At 41.2% G+C, this 9,487-nt stretch overlaps 1 pseudogene; it reads left to right on the top strand.

The window, feature by feature from the left end:
• The first annotated feature begins 1,662 nt into the window (after window positions 1-1,662).
• On the top strand, window positions 1,663-3,326 carry LOC128563705 (suppressor of cytokine signaling 7-like; annotated as a pseudogene).
• The last annotated feature ends 6,161 nt before the right edge of the window (window positions 3,327-9,487 follow it).

Raw genomic sequence — 9,487 nt, 5'->3', positions numbered from 1 at the left:
CTTACAATGAATATAACTTGATTAGATTTAGTGACTTGCTTCTAACAAATAACGGTAGAAGTGATAGTGTATTGTTTTCAGTATTAGGTTTTAAGACTGTGGCTTCTATCTTTCTCTGTGGGAAGCCATCATGTGAACAGCACTGTGGAGAGGCACGTGTGGGGAGGAGTTGAAGCCTCCCGCCAATGGCCATGAGAATTAGTTTAGAAAGGATATATTAACTAGTGTGATATAAGCATTCCAAATTGTATATGAAATCAGCACATTGTACCCCATAAATGCATTAATGTATACATGATCTTTGTGTTTATGATTTAATAAAAAAAATAATAATTAGTTTAGAAGGTTCTCCTGTCCCTTCTGAGATTGCGGGCCTCATCTGAAATCTCATGAGACCCTTACTTGAAATGTCAGGAGGCCTTTGGACAGAACCACCCAGACATATTTTGTAGCTCCCAGGTTCTGTACTTTTGCAAATGCCTTAGTTAAGAAATGTTTAATGCTAAGTTTTAGAATAAATTGTTACATAGAATTAAAAAACCATTACAATTTGACTCACCAGGTATTAGACTAGAGAAATGCAAAATAAATCAACAAGTCAGTTCTTAAACATTAGATTGGCCAAATTTTAAAAGAATAATAATCCCGCAAATTTACCAGACATACACTACTTATGAGTATTTCACTGAAACTCCAGATTTGAAAAATAATTTGCCAACATGCCAATTATAAAACAAAAACCCACACATATCTCTGACTTAATGATTCTACTTCTAAAAATCTCACCTAAAAGAGTACAGTATATATAAATGTCCAAAAAGATGTACTTTCGCACCATTTTGTGCAATAGTAAAAAATAAATTATCTAACAACCACTTATTATATGTCAGACACTATCCTTATGCTTCTAAGAGTCTAGGAGATTGGCTCATTTTAGAATCCATTTTATGGATAAGAGAAACTGGGAACAGAGATGTGAAATAACTTGCTTGAAGTCATAAAACTACTATGTGGCACAGCAGAGATGTAAAGACATGCTTCAATTTAATATATGAATATTAAAATAGGAGAATGTTTCAATAAATAATGCACTCCAGTTACAGACTACTTAACATGGATATTTAAAAGAATAAGGTAGCTGCCAGGCATTGTGAGGGGCGCCTGTAGTCCCAGATAACTTTGGAGGCTGAGGCAAGAGAATTGCTTAAGCCCAAGAGTTGCAGGTTGCTGTGAGCTGGGCTGCCATGGTGAGACTCTGCCTCTAAAAAAAAAAAAAAAAAAAGAAAGAATAATAAAAGAATAAGGCAATACTCAGCGGTGGAGGCGGCTTGGGCTGGCGCTGGGCTTCGCGCGCCCCCCGCCCCCCTCTATGAGGCAGAGGCCGCGACAGCCCTTAGCGCTGTCGCTCCGGGGCCGCGGCGAGCTGGGCTCCTGCAGGGGTCCGGCCGAGTCCCCACCTCAGCCTGGCTCCCAGCCACTCTCCCTCCCTCCCTCCCTCCCTCCCTCTCCCCGATACAGGGGGCGGAGCTCCGCGATGGCGAGGCAGCGGCAGCGGCCGCTTTGTACCCAGTCTTGAGCCGCCTCCTCCGCTACGGAGAGGCTGCCCCCGAGCCAGACTTTCCGCCGCCACCCTTCCTCTAGCAGTCCGGCCCACTGGGCTCCCGGCCACCTCAGCTGATGGTGTTCAGCAACGTGGGTCGGCCGCCCGAGGAGGAGGAGGAGGACGCGGAGGCGGCCCCGGAGTCGGGACCCTCGGAACTGCCCGCACCCCTGTGCCCTGGACCCCAAGGCCCTGCCGCCGGGGTTGGCACTCGAGCGGACCTGGGGCCCCGGTGTTGGACTAAAGGCTCAGTTGGCGGCTCTCAGGCTTGGGCAACCGGCGGGGCCAGGGGTCAAGACGGTCAGTGGGGGTTGCTGTCCGTGCCCCCCGCAGCCGCTCCCTCCCCAGCCACAGCCGCCTGCTGCCACCCCGCAGGCCGGGGAGGACCCCACAGAAACAAGCGACACGCTCCTGGTCCTAGAGGGGCTGGAATCGGAGGCCGAGAGCCTGGAGACTAACAGCTGCTCGGAAGAGGAGCTCAGCAGCCCGGACTGTGGAGGAGGAGGAGGCGGCCGACTTCTGCTGCAGCCCCCAGGCTCTGAATTACCCTCGGCGCCCTTCCCGTTGCAGGACTTGGCCCCTCCAGGGCGCCTGAGTAGAGGGGAGCAGCAGCAGCAGCCTCCCTGCCACCACCACCTCCGGGGCGCCTCCGGCCACTCGCAGGCCCTTCCTGGAAGGGATCATTTAAAATCCGCCTCAGTCGTCTCTTTCGCACAAAGAGCTGCAATGGTGGCTCCGGTGGTGGGAATGGGACCGGCAAGAGGCCTTCTGGAGAGCTGGCTGCTTCAGCTGCGAGCCTGACAGACATGGGAGGCTCTGCTGGCCGGGAGGAAACCCAGGTTGACAAGAACTCAAAGTGCCTTTTCTCCGGTCTCCTTCAGCCCCCTGTTCACAGGTGAATTGAACAATTGAACAATTGTTCAATTGAACAATTACCCTCCACAGTGTCACTTGTGGACGTGGACATTTCTCAGCGGGGCCTGACCTCTCCACACCCTCTAACTCCCCCTCCTTCTCTAAGAAAAAGCCTCAGCCTTCTAGATGCATTTCCCCAGATTGGTCCCATCCAAGCAGCTGCATCCTTACACAGCCAACCTCCCCAGCACCTCCAGTGTTCCCTCTACCGGCCTGACTCAAGCAGCTTTGCAGCCAGCCTTGGAGAGTTGGAGACATGTGGTTGGTATTGGGGGCCCATGAATTGGGAAGATGCAGAGATGAAGCTAAAAGGAAAACCAGATGGTTCTTTCTTGGTACCAGACAGTTCTGATCCTTGTTATATCCTGAGCCACAGTTTCAGATCACAGGGTATCACCCACCACACTAGAATGGAGCACTACAGAGGAACTTTCAGCCTGTGGTGTCATCCCAAGTTTGAAGATCACTGTCAATCTGTTGTAGAGTTTATTAAAGGAGCTATCATGCACTCTAAGAATGGGAAGTTTCTCTACTTCTTAAGATCCAGAGTTCCAGGACTTCCACCAACTCCTGTCCAGCTGCTCTATCCAGTGTGCGTTTCAGCAATGTCAAATCCCTCCAGCACCTTTGCAAATTCCGGATCCCGCAGCTCGTCAGGATAAATCACATCCCGGATCGCCCACTGCCTAAACCTCTGATTTCTTATATCTGAAAGTTCTACTACTATGATCCTCAGGAATAGGTGTACCTGTCTCTAAAGGAAGTGCAGCTCATTTCCAAACAGAAGCAGGAGGTAGAACGCTCCACATAGCGAGGGGGGCCCCCTGCTGATCGCCACTAAGGGCATTTGGTTGCCAAGTTCCAGTTTTGAAGAACCAAATGAAGCTACCATGTAAAGAAGAGAGGAAAATCAAGAGGGAATAAGAAGGTTTGGGATTCTTTGTGCAAAAATTTGGTTCCCCTTCACAGCCCTGGGGCTTGGAAGAAGCACACAACCCTAATGCTCTGAGTGGGGACTCCACTGCTCATGTCCACTCATGTGGTGTCCTAGAACTGGAAAAGCTCCTTGGAAAACTGGAAGAAGTCTCAACACTGTTTCTTTCTCAGAAAAAAATAAAAATAAAAATAAATAAAAGAATAAGGTAGATCCATAGATAATTTCACAAAGTGACATCATCAATCATTTTCTTTCAAGAGAAACTACATATCAGAGCTTGCCAACTAAAATGCCTAAGGGTATTCAGCAGGATATTCTTATTAATATCATGACCTAGATAGCTCTAATAGATTGCCCCATGTGGAACATGAGTATATTATTTCTAGAGTGCCTGATTTTTTTCAAGGAAAACCATGAAAATCTGATTTTTTTAAGTAAAAATTTGCCATATCAAATGAATGACCACAAAGTACCTTTTTCTTTTGAGACTGAGTCTTATTCCGTCTCCTTAGGGTGGAGTGCTGCGGCGTCCTACCTCACAGCAACTTCAAAGTCCTGGGCTCAAACAGTCCTCTTACCTCAGCCTCCCAACTAGCTGGGACTACAGTCACCTGCCACAACACATGGCTAGTTTTTTTTTTTTCTTTTCTATTTTTTCTTTCCTATCTAGGAGTCTCAGTTTGGTTTCAAACTTCTGAGCTGAAGCAATCCACCTGCCTTGTCCTCCCAGAGTGCTAGGATTATAGGTATGAGCCACCTCATGCCCAGCCAACAAGTTACTTTTCTTTTTTTTTTTTTGTAGAGACAGAGTCTCACCTTGGGTAGAGTGCCGTGGCGTCACACGGCTCACAGCAACCTCTAACTCTTGGGTTTACGCGATTCTCTTGCCTCAGCCTCCCGAGTAGCTGGGACTACAGGCGCCCGCCACAACGCCCGGCTATTTTTTTGTTGCAGTTTGGCCAGGGCTGGGTTTGAACCCTCCACCTTCGGCATATGGGGCCGGCGCCCTACTCACTGAGCCACAGGCGCTGCCCAACAAGTTACATTTTTAAAGATGAAACATAACGTTTCTGAACAGACCACCCACTGTTTCAGGTTGAGAACTCTATAAATTAACAATAATAAATTAAGGACAGTTATTCAAAGCGACTTGATCAAAACTTCATTGAACCAGGCTTGACTACATTACCATATCTAAGGAAATATGTCTTATTCAAATCCACTGAAGCCTGGAAAAGTGGAGAGAAAATAGTGATGCCACCCAGACAATGTCAGTCCTGGTACTGCCCATCCTAAGAAGCAACCTATAAGGTCAGATATAGCGTGGACTCTGCATAGGCTTCTGGAAGAACAACAGAGAACTTGGACTCTTTAGCCAGAACACTTGTGTCTGAAGCCCAGCTCAGATACTTAGTAGCTACTCAAAGCCTCTCTGCCTTCGTGTTCTGTTTGTAAAGCAGGGATCTAACTGTGCCGCACAGAGATGCTGTGAGAAAATAATGGCTCGATGCATAGCAGCTATTATTACTATGGAGATGGAGCATTAGATTACTAGAGTCTGGTGCCAGAAACCACTCTTATCATTTAAGTCTTTTTTGCTGACATTATTTTCAGAAAACAATTCCTGATTATAATAGGCCTGTGTAAAATGAAAGAATGTCTTTGGCCTGAGGGCATGAGAGCAAACACTATTGTAGTTAAAGACCTTGGTATAAATTAAGAAATTGCCATTCTTTTTTACTTTTATTTTTTAGAATTGAGAGCTAAAATTGTGTGTACTTACAGTATACAACATATTGTTTTACAGTATAACACATTATGGACTCTGGCCAATTAACACATGCATTACCTCAAATAGTTATTTCTGTGATGAGAAAACGTCACATCCATGCCCTTAGAATTTTTCAAGAATATAACATATTATTAACTATAGTCACCATATTTTATAACAGATCTCTTGAGTTTATTTCTCCTAACTGAAATTTTATAAACTTCGACCACCATTTTCCAACTCCCCACTCTGCTACCCACTGGACCACTCCAGGCCCTGATAACCACCATTCTGCTTTTAACTTCTCTTGGGTCACTTTTTATATATGAGTGAATTCTTATACCATTTTTCTATGTCTGGTTTATTTCACTTAACATAATGTCCTTGAGGTTTAGCCATGTTGTTGAAAATGCCAGAATTTCTTTCTTTTCATGGCTGAATAGTTACCTCTGTGTATATATACCACTTTTTTTTTCCCATTCACCCATTGATAGACATTTAGGTTGACTGCGTAGCTTCATTATTGTGAATAATGCTTCAGTAAACATAGGCATGCAGATGTCTTTTTGACATAGCAATTTATTTTCCTTTTTATACATAGTGTCTAAAAAGTAACCACTGTGATTAGTCAAAATATATAGGGTAAATGAGAAATTGTAGCCAAATGTACCTTTATTTACAAAATCTTCCTTACAAACTTTTACAAGAGGTGGCCAACAGGTTATAGAATATTTTGTACATACTGTAGAACCTCTGTTAAGTGGACCACCCAAAAGATACAATAAACTAGGTAAGATACAGAAGTGTTCAACATAAGGAAGTGGGACTACCCTACTGGTGTGTACCTGGAGTGCATGTCCGGTCTGTGAGAATTAGGTCAATTTAAAGAGATGGTCAGGTAGGGAGGTGATCAACTACAGAGGTTCTCCTGTATTTATGTAGTTTGTGTATGGTGAATTTGGGAGTGACTTTTGGGACACCTGTATATACCCAATTATGGAATTGCTGAATCAATGGCAGTGTAATTTTTAACTTTTTGAGAAACTTCCATTATGTTTTCCAAAATTGCTGTTATTTTACAGTCACACTAATAGTGTGTGAAGGTTTCTTTTTCTGAAAATCCTAGTCCACACTTATTATCATTTCTCTTTTCGGCAATAGTCATTCTAATAGGTATTAAATAATACATCATAGCATATTTCATATATTTGTTGGTCTTATATTGAGAAATGCCTATTCAGGTCATTTGCCCATTTTTAAAATTGGTTTTGTTTTTAATTGCTATTGAGTTGAGTTCCTTATATGTATACTTTTAGATATTAACCCTTCATCAGATATATAGTTTGCAGGCATTTTCTCTCATTCTGTAGATTTCCTATGCATGCTATCAATTCTGTGCTGCATAGAAGCTTTTAATTTGGTGTAATCACATTTTTCTATGTTTTCTTTTGTTGTTTGTGCTTTTGTGGTCTTCTGCAAGAAATCATTGCCCAGACTAATGCCATGAAAAATTTCTCTATGTTTTCTTCTAGCTTTACAGTTTCATGTGTGTTTAAGTCTTTCATCCCTATTGATGTGATTTTTATTTATAGTGTAAGATGAGGGTCTAATTCCATTCTTCTATATGTGCATATCCAGTTTTCCCAATAACATTTAATGAAGAAAATACTTTTTCATGATTGGGTGTTCTTGGCATCTTTGATGAAAATCAATCAACTGTGAATATGTGGATTTAATTCTGGGCTCTCTGTTTTGTTCCATTGGTCTGTGTCTTTTTCATGTCATTACCATGCCATTTTAATTACTGTAGCTTTGTAGTAGATTTTAAAATTAGATAGTTGGGGGCAGCACCTGTGGCTCAAGTAGGGCACCGGCCCCATATACCGAGGGAGGCAGGTTCAAGCCCAGCCCCCGCCAAACTACAACAAAAAAATAGCCGGGCGTTGTGGCGGGTGCCTGCAGTCCCAGCTGCTCGGGAGGCTGAGGCAGGAGAATCGCGTAGGGCCAAGAGCTGGAGGTTGCTGTGAGTCCTGTGACGTCATGGCACTCTACCGACAGCGGTAAAGTGAGACTCTGTCTCTACAAAAAATTAATAAATAAATAAAATTAGATAGTTGGATGTCTCCAGCTTTCTTCTTTTTACTCAAGGTTTCTGGGCTATTTGGGGTCTTTCGTGGCTGTATAAAATTTTTCTTTTCAATTTCTGGGGAAAAAAATGCCATTGGGATTTTGATAGGGACTACATTGAATCTGTAGATAGCTTTGAGTGCACATGGACTTTTTTTAATTAAAAAAAAAAAAAATTCAATGCAGTTCAAATCAGTGTATCTGATTGATCTGAGCTTGTTCACTGCCAAACCCAGAAATAGGGCTGCTTAAATTTCTCTGCCTATATTTGTCCATGGTAACCAAGATGTAAAGGAATCTGCTTCATTGAACTTTAAACTTCTTATTGTCCTTATTTTTCTGGATTTTAACAGATTTATCATCCTTTCACCTGGCTGTGACCAGAAAATCCTTGATGTCTTTACCTTTTCTAAGCATGGCCATTAGGCATGCAGAAATGGTGTGGACTAGCACAGCAAGTAGTGAGAAGTGAGGAGGATGAAACAGAATCCATATGGATATTTTTTTTTCACAGTTTTATTGAGGTATAATTTACATAATACAAAATTCATACATTTTAAATGCACAGTTGGTGAGTTTTAGTAAATTTATACAGGTGTGCAATTATTGTCCCCAAATTTCCCCTAATTGCATGCATCACTTCCTAATCTTAAAGCTTCTTCAGATAATTATCTGATTTCTGTCACAGATGGTAACTTTTTCAGAAATTTCATACTAACAAAATAATTTAAAAGGTAGTCTTTTGAGTCTTTTTTTTTTTAAACTTAGCTTAGTATTTTTAAGGATAACATATTCTTTTGATCCAGATGTCTTTCCATTTATTTGTATCTACATCAATGTTTTACTCTATTCAGTGTACAAATCTTTCACCTCCTTGATTAAATTTACTCCAACAGGTTTTTAAAATTTGTTTGCTATTTATTTATTGTAGTTATTGTTGATAAGATTGCTTTCTCAGGTAGTTAGTTGTTAGTGTGTAGACATGCCATTGATTTTGAATGTTGATTTTTTATCCTTCAACTTTACTGAATTCATTAATTAGTTCTAACTCTACAACTCTAATTTTAGAGTTTTATCCATAGAAGATCCTTTTATCTTCAAAAAGACAGTTTTGTTTTTCATAATTTCAAAATATTAATGGGTAAAAATGTTTTTGTTCATGGATAGTTTTGGAATGCTTGAGTCAGAGCTGTTAGTGTGCCCTTCATCCATATACTATTCACTGTAGCCATTAGGTACATTTTTGCCCCTCTCCACCTTCTCCCTCCCTCTTGCTTGTTTTCTAATAACTTTCACTTCTCTCTGTGTCCATCACTTAGTTCCAGTTTATTAAAGAGTATAAGATGTGTTTATTTTTCTATTCTTGATATACTTTTCTTAGGATATTGGTCTCAAACAGACATAATTTAACATCTTTCCAATTGGGATGTCTTTTAGTTCTTCCTCTTGCTTAATTTCTCTGTTTGGGACATCTAGTACTATGTTGAATAGAAGTGCCAAGTGTGGGCATGCTTGTTTTGTTTCTGATCTTGTAAGAAAAGCTTTCAACTTCACATCCTTTGAGTGTAATGTTAGCTGTGAGCTTCTTATATATGGCCTTTATTGTGTTGAGGTACATTTCTGTTATAGCTTATGTGTTGATAGTTTTTCTTATGAAAAGGTGGTGAATTTTGTAGAATGCCCTTTCCACAACTGTTGAGAAGATAATTATGAATTTTGTCCTTCATTCTGTTAATGTAGCATATTGCATTTATTGATTTGCATCTCGTGAATCATCTTTGCAACCCAGGGAAAAATCCTATTTATAATGATGATAATGATAATAATTCTTTCAATGTGCTGTTGAATTTGGTTTGCTAGAATTTTCTTGAGAGTATTTGCATTTATGTTCACTGGGAATAGTATTTCATAATTTTCTTTTCTTGTAGTGCTGTTACCTAGTTTGGTGTCAGGGTAATAAAGGCCTCTTTGATTTTAGTTAATAGTTTGGGAAGGATTGGTATTAGTTCTGTACATATTTGGTATAGTTTTATAGTTTAACAGTAAATAATGGGGTCCTAGATTTTTCTCTGACAAAGATGTTTTCTTTCTAATTTAATCTCATTATTGGTCATCCAGACTTTCTCTTTTTCAATGA

The sequence above is a fragment of the Nycticebus coucang genome, chromosome 13, assembly GCF_027406575.1.
Source record: "Nycticebus coucang isolate mNycCou1 chromosome 13, mNycCou1.pri, whole genome shotgun sequence".
NCBI classification, from domain to species: domain Eukaryota; kingdom Metazoa; phylum Chordata; class Mammalia; order Primates; family Lorisidae; genus Nycticebus; species Nycticebus coucang.
Note: the sequence above shows the minus strand (reverse complement) of the source record. Positions and strands in the feature narration are given on the sequence as shown.